This window comes from Felis catus, chromosome F2 (assembly GCF_018350175.1).
Source record: "Felis catus isolate Fca126 chromosome F2, F.catus_Fca126_mat1.0, whole genome shotgun sequence".
Taxonomy (NCBI): Eukaryota; Metazoa; Chordata; class Mammalia; order Carnivora; family Felidae; genus Felis; species Felis catus.
The window spans coordinates 54,680,965-54,692,848 of NC_058385.1; the positions used below are offsets into that span (position 1 = coordinate 54,680,965).

Below are 11,884 nucleotides of genomic sequence, written 5' to 3' on the forward strand. Positions count from 1 at the left end.
TTTCTGCATGATTTCTTAGTTACTCTGAATTCCTTAAATTATTTTGAAGTGAATTACAAAGAAAAATGCATCATATTCCACACAGAGCTCTGAATTAATCCACTTTAAAAAACAGAAGAGGAATAAACACAATAGATGAGACATGATAGCTTTTTCATACCTATTGCCTGAAGAAAACCATTCTTTATGGTTAAGTCAAATAAATTTAAGACAAATTTTATTTCAGATTTGGAATAAATATTTGGAAAAAATAAATTTAGGATGTTTTAATATTAAAATTAATCAGCTAAAGAAGGAAGGGGAAACTAACTTAGATCAAGCATAAATCATGCTAGACATTTAAACATGCCATTATCCCATTAACTCTTTTAATAACCCTCTAAGTAAAGTAGTAATCTAGTCATTTGTTCTAGATGAGGAGACTGGTTGGGTGTTGCCCAAACTTCCGGAATGAGATGCATCATAGGGACAGGAGAAGTGTGATAAGCATTGCTGAATAACTCACACTCTACTTTTTATCTTTAAATATAGATATACTGAGACGTGGGAGAGTAAAATTAAACACCCTTTTACATTTTACTTTTCCATACCTGCCTCCAAATACATCAGCATTTAGATAAAACATCTTGTTTTACAAGTTAAAACTAAATATACTTGCACCCTTATGAATTTCATGCATCATTACCTGCAACTCAAGAATGTTGGATTAACTTTGATATCTCCCTACTTCTCTCAAAAGTACATAAATCACTCTAGTATTCGATATTGTTGTCTGGGGTGGAGAGGAGAGCAGTGACAAAAGACTTTATTTCATGCAGGGAAATAATTCCTTCTCAGGCAGTGGTTCTCAACCACTGAGTAAATCTTAGAATTCCCTGGGAAACTAAAAAAACCTGATGCCTGGGACCCATCAGGTGATTGTAATGTGCAGCTAAGGTTAGAAAACATTGCTTTTAGTTGCCATCCACAACAAAGGTACTGTTCTTTTACAACTGCTTTGCTCTTTCATTCATGTGACCTCAAATAAGATGAGCTTAGGGGCAACGGGGTGTGGGGAATTAGGAATAGCTTTCTGTTATTAGCTAGCAATGAGATACCTCGGATAGTAACAATAATTACCATCTCTCTGGCATAGCTTTCAGAACTTTTGCTACAACAGTCTACACCTTAATGGAATGCACCATAAGGCACCAGACAACAACCCTTTTCCCCCTTGCTGAGGTGGGAGTTTAACGGGCTTTCACTAATGTCAAGAGGGATCGGAGCCCCCAGGAAAGCAGCTATATTTAAATACAGATTCACCTGCAAGACTCTCCATCAAGTTGTAAATTGTTAAATTCGTTGCAGCTACTTTTGAAAATCTACATACCAGATAATTTAGCAATAAAAAATACAGCACTTTTACTTAACAGCAAACAGAACATTTTAGTCCTGATTGTGAACATTCTCAACCAGGGGAACATGTATAAATGGTCATAGGCTACAGAAGCACTCAATCTATATAACCTCGAAACAACTAATATAACACATTCAAAATAATTTAGTCAAAATGCTTCTAGATCAAGAGCATTATTTTTCAGTTACATTCTAAAGCAAAGTCTGCAGTATAAAATTGTGGAGTCTGGAATAAACTCTGGATAGAAACTCACTGAGACTAAATTACTCACTCAACTGCTATCTAGCTGGCAAGTGTAGGAATGGCCACATGCCACCGTAGTCAGTTTTCTCCTTGTCAACCAGATCAGAGATACTCATGGTGAAGAACACAAGTAGTTTTACATGGCTGGATAAAAGGAGAGCCGCATTCTAACAAAATGACAAATTAAAATTTCGTAACATATGTGGTGCCTGGGTGGCTCAGTCAGTTAAGTGTCAGATTTCTGCTCAGGTCATGATCTCATGGTTTGTGGGTTCCAGCCCCACATTGGGCTCTGTGCTGACTGCTCAGAGCCTGTAGCCTGCTTCAGATTGTGTGTGTGTGTGTGTGTGTGTGTGTGTGTGTGTGTCTGCCCCTCCCCCACTCACACTCTGTCCCTCTCTCAAAAATAAATAAACATTAAAAAAATTTTTTTTGTAACACATGATTTGTAAATTTTTTTTGCAGTAATCATAAATCAAGCAGTATAAATTCTTCACTGTTTAAATGCTCACTTGGAAACTTAAATTGCCTCCAAAACTAGGTTTTTCTGGAAAAATCAGTGACATCTCATAAAATATGGTTTAGTTAGCCACAATTTAACCTTGACAGATCTCTGACAAAAATATAACCCCTTACCAAAACAAATATTCCTCCCTCATCACCAAAAGCAAACTTACCTATTGGGAAGGGGAAGTAATAAAAAAAAAATCACTGCTCAGGCAAATATAGTTATATCAGGCTTCAGTTCAGGAGCCAATGGTTGGAGACTTGTTTAAATGAACCCAAGAGTCAAAATGGCTGTGGTTACCCTCTAAAGGGAAACCAGAGCAATCTGTACTGGTAGGTGGTGTTTCTGGGCACTTCCACTTTGTTCTAAGTAGAATGCTAATGTTAAAGTCACACTTTATATTCATGCTTGCTCAGGGAACACTGATGCAGCCTGACAAAGCTTCCAGCTTAAATGTCCTGATGGGGGAAAAACTAAGACCTAGATATGGAACTTTCCTTGTGTACTAGTAAATCTGAACAGGTGGAAATCTGTGGTCACATTAACATGATCTCATCTCCTTTAAAAGATAAACTGGGGACATTGAGAAAAGAAATTTCCCACTTCTTGTAAATGTCCACTAAGGAAGTGAAAGATGTGTCTTTGAATTTTTTTTACCTCTTTCTTCTCCTTGCTGTGCAAAATTTTCATTGGCAGATAAAAGCAGGTAGTGTAAAAAGAAAAAAAATTCCTTAGGGCAGTGAAATATAGATCAAGGCATAGCATAATGGGATAAAAAATGCTATGAAAAAGTTAAGGCCATGAAGAAGAAAAAAACCCTAACAATGTTATTTATTCATGTGTTAACATGATATGTTTAAAGTAAGAAGTTTAATTTCAAATCATTTTTAACACTGTTTTTCACTGTACTGGAGGAATATAAAGCAAATCAAAGAGATAAGGCATTATCATGGTCCTAAGAAAATCCAAAATGAAGAGTTTTTGGAAAAACAGAAATTGACAACCGTTAAATATTATTGATGTTGTTATATCCTAATGAATAATGAAGTGTGGGAGTAAAATATGAAAATTCCCAAGCTCTACTTCAAATAGGTTAAAAAGAAATATTTGCCAATTCAGCCTCCATGATGCACATTATTCAAATACACAAAATTGTAATGTGTGCACATTTTGTTGATATGCTAATTATAAAGTTGAAAAATACATTCATTTCTAAGTCAGTATTTGTATTCTTATATGTCATTAACTGGGAGAAACATCAATCCTTTCCCCCCTCCATCTGAGCCCTGTCGTAGGGCTACTGAGGGAAAAGCCGATTTCAGCACCATGGACAAAGGAACTGAAGCACTCAGCCTTACTCTTGGGATCTACAGGAAATGTTCCCCTTAGGTTAAAATGTAAGAAATAACTTCATAGTAGCCATCTTCCATTTTAATATGTTTTAAGGATCAAATGCATACAAAAGAATGTTCAGCTCGCTAATACAAAGTTTATACTTTTAAACCCCTTCTATCTTATGGAAAAACATAATGGCACTCCTAAAGACATGCATCATTGTGATAAATCCATTTAAGTGTCATTAGGTTTAATGGTTCCTACTCAGTCAGACTATTATACTATACCTTTTAGAGTTAACTTAATGCGTATTAATGGTGTGAAATTGAAGAAATTATGAACTGAGTTTCCCTGGGCACAGGTTAAACCAGAGAAGAAGGCAGAGGACAGGTTAATATTATCTTCTACCCCATTCTTCATTTGCACTACAAAATATGGCAGCTATGCCCTTGGGAAAGAAATGCTCACTGTTAGTAAGTTGAACTTAAATTGATTTTTATGGTTTTAAACTTAGGTAACTGTCTTTGACTGGGTCACCAAAGGTTTTCAGTTTTCTTCAGGGAATAAGAAAATATGTGCACTTCTGAGATTAAGTTCATATTTTATTTCATAGTTTCAGACAAATAGATAACTTGCCACTTCCTTCCCTTTCTGTATTCATATTACAAATTCAACTTAGAGGGTCATTCAGGATATTTTTATATGTATTATTTAGATACACATTATTTTATAAGCTCTCCTTCACATTATCACCATGTATCACACAAAATAGTGGTATTTATTTAATCCATTTAAAATTTGAGTTAATATTATGATAATAAGTACTATTACTATTAATGTAAAAAATTGAAAAAGCCAAAGTTCTGGTCCCAGGCACACTTGATACAGCAAAACTATGGGTCATAACATCAGGAAGATGAGAATCGAATTTTGAACTATAACCTCCAAAAATATTAAGCTTCTGATTTTGGCTCAGATCATGATCTCACCATCAGTGAGTTTGAGCCTTGTGTCAGGCTCTGTCTGACAGCTCAGAGCCTGGAGCCTGCTTCAGATTCTGTGTCTCCCTCTCTCTCTCCCCTTCCCCCACTCACACTCTGTCTCTGTCTGTCTCTTTCTCAAAAACAAACATTAAAAAAAATGAAAACAATATTCATTTTAATTATGTTTGGAGAAAGAAAAGTATAAAATCATTACTTGTTGCAGTTTATCTATTATTGATGGGTGACTAAAATAAAATACAAAATAGAACTTTGTAGTTACTCTTTTGCTTTTCTATCAAGCAAAAATGATTTCCAAACTAAAAAGGATAGAATAAAACTTGGCAAAGGAGACTAAATCTCAAGTCAAGTGATGCTACTAGTGTCTCTGAAGGTATTTAGTTCATTTGACAGACAAATTATGTTCTAGGTTTTATAATCTTACTGTTTACAAATAGGATTATAACACTATTAATGTTTTTCAAGAATCTTGGAGATGAGGAGAGATGCCAAGAGGGAACAAATCTAGAAAGGAAACCTATAGTTTTGAGTTTCAAAAATTAAAGAGTCTGTAAAACATTGGTGAGACTAAAATAAAATATTAGGCAATATTCTGGCACAAATTAATAAAAAGATGGTTTGTGAGTTCTTAGGAAAGCAAAACGTAATAGTTAGAAATTAGCTTGGGCTCCAAAGAATAACTTGGGTAAGCTAAGTTCATTTTTCTTTTTTTTTTAAAGATGGGGTTAAGACTAGTAAATCTGAAAAAAATACTTAGGACAAAAGTCAAAAACTTAGAAGCTTACTTAATCCAGGTAATTAACACAAGTGAGCTAAGTGGCCCAGTATGCCAGCACACTATCAAATGCAATGGCAATGGGCACTGCGAAGAAAAGAGATTATGCTCTGCTGGGTTATACTCAGCTCTAAGCGTATTATTTATTTTCCAGGGAAATCATAAATCCGGGATTTCTTTATAAATCCTCTTGATTAAAAAAATTCTAACTGCAACCTTTTATTAGTGAATACTCCCCTGATTTTTAAAACAAAATACATCTGCAGACTGAATCTGGCTCATAGGCTGCCAACTTGGGACACGTGGCAAAACATATGGAACCCAGTGAGGCATCTGGCAAAGTTTCACATGATATCATTATTGAGAATTTCTGGTTGGGTGACAATAGAGATACTGCAATTAGGTGTGTTCAAATTTAATCAATATTAGGATAGTTAGATCTTCCCAATGATGAAATAGACTGCCCTTAAACTAGAAGTATTCACCTTAACTACAATTTGGCAATTCACAAAATCATATGGAAGAATAATCTGGGGCTGAATTTTGAATTTAATGCTAGTAATTTCTCATAAATGTAAATACGTTCGTGTGTATATGTACTTAGTCTTTTATTCACTCATTCATTTGAAAGTATTTACTAAAAACCTAATATCGCCAAGAATTGTTATAGGTGCTGGGATACAACAGGAACAAAAATCTCAGTTCTATGGAGTCTGCATTCTATATTTGCCCCAGTTTGGACATTAAATTATATAGGCACTCTAGGAATGTTTCCCTTTGTGGGTTAATTTTATACTGGAATTTTCGTATGTATTCAGCATGGGACATGAAATTATTTGGGTGAACAGCACATTACAATGTGACAAACAGGTGTTGTTACCTAATGCGTTTATTCATTCATTTAAATTTTCTTCCTAAAATATTCACTATACAATTGTCACTCCACATGCACATACATGGTGAATACTTTGCTGACTCAGCCCAAATGCCCTACATTATCTTTGATTAGCCTTTCATAAACTTAAATAAATTAGAGAAGAGGTTGAAATCATCTGTCATCTAGCAGTGACTGTTCCAACAACAATATCATCCTCTTTAAGGAAAAACATCTTGTCTTTATTTTTTAGTCTCTTCGTGCTGTGGCCAAGTGTAATCCCAAAATGAGGTGGTCTAGTGATAGACCTATGAATGAATTTGTCCTACTCCAACTTCTTGTCTTTCTATTTGTATTGGTGATAGGGTAAAGAAAACATTTTTAAAAATGTTTTGTATCTAAGTATCTATATCTAAGATATTTTATATCTAAGCAATTTTGACATCCAACATGGGCCTTGACTATAACACCGAAATTAAGAGTCATGTGCTCCATCAACTGAGCCAGCCAAGCACCCCAAGAAAAGATGCTTTTAAATTACCACATATTAAAAATAATCCAATCTGATTTTGTTAATAATTCAGATTTTTTGAAATAAAGGGTCAGGAAAAAATGGGGGATTTAGGATGTGACTGAGTTAATCTCTCCTTACACCAATTTAGTCATGCTCAAAGAATGAACATTCTTTTCTCTCAAATATGGATTTTGTGTTAGGTAAGCTTTAGGAAGATATTTTTCTATGGTCCAAGAGGCATGCCAATATTTCTTGAGAAACAAAGTTAAAAACAAAGCAACAGATCCTTTTAATGCTTGCAAATAGGTTATTTAAATAAGAAAGAATCACAGCCCTGATGAATGCCTTTGTAAGCCACATGTTGTTATGGCAAATGTTTGTCTTTTCCTTTTAAAAAGAAAGATTTTATATTTAAGTAATCTCTATACCCAATGTGAGGCTCAAACCCACAACCCCGAGATCAAGGGTTGCAGCTCTACTGACTGAGCCAGCCAGGCACCGGTCTTTTCCTTTCTGGTGAGTGAATATTCTCACTTAAGTTTGATGGTCATAAAAGCTCATTTTGGAACCAGCAGAAGCACAAGGAGTTGAAAGCAATTTTAGGAATGCTGTTATATTTCTTCCATATTCATCTACTGATCTTTTCTCATATAGTTTTTCAACTTCACTTGAAGAATGCGAAGGTCTTCTCATCCATGGACATTTTTTAAAGGGATTTCTATACCAAGTCAAATGCCTTATAGTTTAAGTAAACTGAGTTAATATACTCTGCGAGACTGAAAAAGCCCACAGACATATGACTTGGTGATTAAGCCTGAGACACAGCTTGTATAGTCATTACCATAAATTATAGAAATACAAACCAAATATTGATTCTAGTTTCTACAGAGCTAAATATATTTGCTGAGATGCTTCACTCCAATAAAAAATGAAAGTACTTTTAGGAATCGTTTATAATTTAAAAAGCTTAAGAAGGGGTGCTTGGGTGGCTCAGTTGGTTGGGCATCCAACTTCAGCTCATGGGTTCAAGTCTTGCATTGGGCTCTGTGGTGACCACTTGCTCAGAGCCTGGAGACTGCTTCGGATTCTGTGTCTCCTCTCTCTGCCCCTCCCTGGCTTGCACTCTCTCATTCTGTCTCTCAAAAATAAATAAGTGTAAAAAATAAAAAATAAAGCTTAACGAAAACTGTTTTTTTCTAGAAGGAATAAAAGGCCATTTTTAAATGGCTACTAGGATGTGAAGCAACCTAGTCTCTCTCCATTCTACCACTGATCACGGGCTGCTCTGTGGAGCTAGGTGTGCTTCCCTCACCACCGCCTTGGCACCTCATGGAGCTTTGCCATTGTACCGCATCCCTGGTGCACTGAATATACCACTGATGGGAGCCAGGATGATTTTAAATGGCTCATGGATAGGTCTCTTTCAAATTTATACATTTATTTTTATGTATTTGGAGAAATATAACACACACATAAAACTTGGTATTTCATGGATATTATTGCCTAGATGAAGGCTAAGTAAAAAAAAATGTATCAATATCAATTTTGGTGATATCAAGCAAACAATAGTACAATTTGTATTTAGAAATGGTAGAAATTATGACATGTACTAGAGTAACTGAAGTTCTGGAAATAGTGCCTCCCCCACTGGAGAATGGTATTTCTTTGGTCAGAAGTGTATATATGTGAACCTTCCTTTCCTCTGCCAGGACCTGCGAGAACCTCAGTCTACAGGACCACTGAAGCTTTAGTTTTCCATCTCCTTTCAGAATGTGTTCTAGGGCTTCTGCCATTGGTGGCCAACCCCGTAAAAGAAACTTCACCCTGAAATCGATGAGGGTACCTCTAAAAATCCGCAAAAAACCTTTTCAGATATTTTAATTAGTTTACACTCCTGAATTTCCACAAAGAGAAAAGTCATTGTGAGCATCAGATTCTTTCTAAAGGAAGCCTATGTCTCATGTCTGCTTGGTGATATCTCTCCATTCAATCACTTGAAGCACAGAAAACATCCTGCTAAGAGGAGGAAAGACCAATTGTAGACCTAAGACCTCAGTATTTTCATGTAGGAATAAATAAGAAAGAAAAACACCTGGCTGTTATTTTAGCACAATAACTATTTAAAGACAACACTTTCTCCTTATTTTCTAAAATTTTAAATAAATTACCTATATTTATTATCTCTTGCTAAGATGCTATTTAGTATCTCCAAGGATATACTGATATCCTAGCATAAGCAGTAATACCTTAGGAGTGTATATGGTCTTTTTAAATATCAAATCAGCAAATATTCAGGCATTAGTTTGTATCACATACTTAAAAATGGCATATACAGTAAAAAGCAAGGTATTTTGTATACAATTCAGATTTAGCAAAATAGCCAATGTTGGATTTTGAAACACTTACAAAATTACTTTGAAAAGACCTTTTTAGGGGCACCTGGATGGCTCACTCAGTTGGGCTTCTAACTCTTGATTTTGGCTCAGGTCATGATCTTGAGTTTCGTGGGATTGGATCTCCAAGTCGGGATCTGTGTTGGCAGTGTGGATCCTGCTTGGGATTCTCTCTCACCCTCTCTCTCTGCCCCTCCCCTGGCTCCCAAATGCACATGCTCTCTCTCTCTCTCAAAATAAATTAAAAAAAAATAAAAATAAACCTATTTATTCTGAAATAATTATAGATTCATAAGAAGTTGCAAAGACAGCAAAAATCCATATTTCTTCACCGAGGTCCCCCCAGTGACTCTCAAAATAAATTTTAAAAATAAAAATAAAAATGAACCTGTTCTGAAATAATTATAGATTCATAAGAAGTTGCAAAGACAGCAAAAATCCATATATTCTTCACCCAGTTTCCCCCCAATGACTGTATCTTGCATAACTATGGCATAATATCAAATCTAGGAGACTGACATTAGTGCAATGTGTGTGTATAGCTCTATATTTTATCACATATGTGGATTCATATAACCATCATCACAATCAAGATACACAGCTATTCCATCATCACAAAGATCTCCTTCATGATACCTCTTTATAATCACAGACCTCTATACCGCATCTCTAAGACCTGCCAGGCACTCATCTATAAAATTACTCATTTGTGCTTATCTCTTACATATTTTTACTAAAATATGAGAAAACCACAGGACTGGGTATTGGGAAGTAGCTAGTTCTAAGTTTGCCACTAGCTAAGTCATGCCCTTGGACAATTCACTTACTCCCTATATATAGCCTCAATAGCTCATTTATAAAAATGAAGGTTCGGACTCTTTTTACTTTGGGGTGGAGGAGGGCATCAGCATTTAAGAACTCGTGATTATTGCTCTTAATTATGATATCACTTTAAAGATTATTAAATGCAAACCAAGTTAAGAAAATGTGATTTAAAGATGTAAAGCTCAAAAAGAATTAAATGTATTTCAATGTATTCTGCATTAAAATAGTGTCATTGTCAAACAACTTCAGTAACCAAAAGTTGCATTATGATAATATATTGCTGCTCTAAAATCTGAAGCAAATAAAAACATGATGTGACTTGTACTCATCTCTCAAGGGACAAGGGGCTACTGTTCCTCCAAATGTACAGGTGGAGAAAACTTGCCACTGGGATTACCAGACTCCCTTTGCTCCCAAGGTCACCCTTTGGGGAAGAAGCAGCAAAGATGCCTAAAATGTGCCTGGCCAAGTATCTGAGCTGGCAATGCTGCAGCAGAAAACTTAAGTAGAAGATTCTGGACTTTGGGGTTCAAATTCGGCCCTTTTCTGAGATGGAAGATTCAGACAGAGCTGCTCTTTGCTTTTGCAACCAGGGTCTGGGGCCAGGGGTTCAAAGACCTGTAAGGAACCTAGCAGTGGAATTTTCTGCTTTCCTTGAGGTCACTCCTTGCTCCACACTAGAGAACATAAAAACAACAGAAACGCAGTTTTTCCCAACTGACTCATTCCATATAAAGCTTTAAGAATCTCTTCTCATGCACCATTTTAAGCTTACTGATGTCTTCCTCTCTACAATTTACTCATCTTAAATTCAAGCCTACTGATTTGAGCTCACCAGCTGTGCCCTTCAACAACATATTGATGAATATTCGGTTCTCACTCTTCACCTCAAATAGTCTGTATGAAAAATCCCCAAGGAAGCAGAAACTTGAAAGTGTCGTCTGGGGACTATGGGCCATCCATGTCTTTGGAGAGATCTACCAAGGCTTTCTTTTGGGATAGCACCAATTCGTTACTGAAGGAATCTTCCTTATCAAAAGGCACCATTTCCAAGCTCCACTCTCGAGGACAATGAGTAAAGGGGCATCCAAAACCTATGGCCTGGCCAACCTTGCCTGTTGTCCCAACCACCTCAATGACCAAACTGGGCCACTGTGGTCTCTATCCGCGTGTTGCGAGTCCCCGTTTTCCACGACCTCTCCCAAGCACCCTGACGCCCCACCTCATCCCATGCGGATCCGGGGTGTCCTCCGCTCTCATTTGACCCAAGAGGCCCTCTCGTGCCAGCGGGCACTGGCAACGGAGCCCGCACAGACGCCCAATCTTACCCTTTCTCTCCCAGAAGGGCCCCATCGCGCCGTCCAGGAGGAGGCATCCACGCGCGCCCGGGAGGCCGGGGCCCGGCTGGGCCGGGGTCGGGCGCGCACAGGACCCGGCGGCGCCGCCGGTGCGCGCTCAGGCTCCGGGAGCCCGGCCCGGCCCGCTCCGCCCGCGCCAGCCCGGGCGGGACACGTGGTGCCTCGGCCGCCCGCGCTCTGGGCGCCCGCGGCCTCTGGGCCTCGGCAGCCTGCTCGGCCGCAGCAGGGGCTGCGGACGCTGCGGGGAGAAAGGCGGGGACCGAAAGGGCGGGCTCCGGGAGGTGGGGCGCCGCGACGTGGGCGCCGTGAGGGCCGCACGCGGGGGGCACCGGGGGCCTGCTTCCGGGGCTCGCGATCCGCGGGCTCCGTCCGGGTCTCTGGAGAGCAGCGGGTTGCGCCGCAGGCTGTTTCCCGGGGCCGCTCGGGGCGGGGGCGGCGCACTGCAGAGGCTCCGGGTCGCCGCCCGTTGAGGGAAACGGTGAGGGGCCGGAGCGTCTGCTTGCACAACCCCCTTCTCGGGCCCGCCGGGGATCCCGGAGCGGCTGCGGGTCTGGGGCCGGCGTCCGCCTCGCGGTCTTCACTCACCGCTGAAAACGAATACCCTGTCCGCGCCTGGAGAAGCAAAGCACTGAAAACCGCAGCGGGGACCCGAGTTGCCCTTT

At 38.8% G+C, this 11,884-nt stretch overlaps 1 protein-coding gene across 1 annotated transcript in view; it reads right to left on the reverse strand.

Annotated features, from left to right (window-relative positions):
- Positions 1-11,231, reverse strand: part of SYBU (syntabulin) — a 112,805-nt gene extending 101,574 nt beyond the window's left edge. The window contains exon 1 of the mRNA XM_019823041.3: positions 11,193-11,231. The gene's annotated coding sequence lies outside the window, so the exon portion shown is untranslated. The remainder of the gene's footprint in view (positions 1-11,192) is intronic.
- Positions 11,232-11,884: the final 653 nt, after the last annotated feature.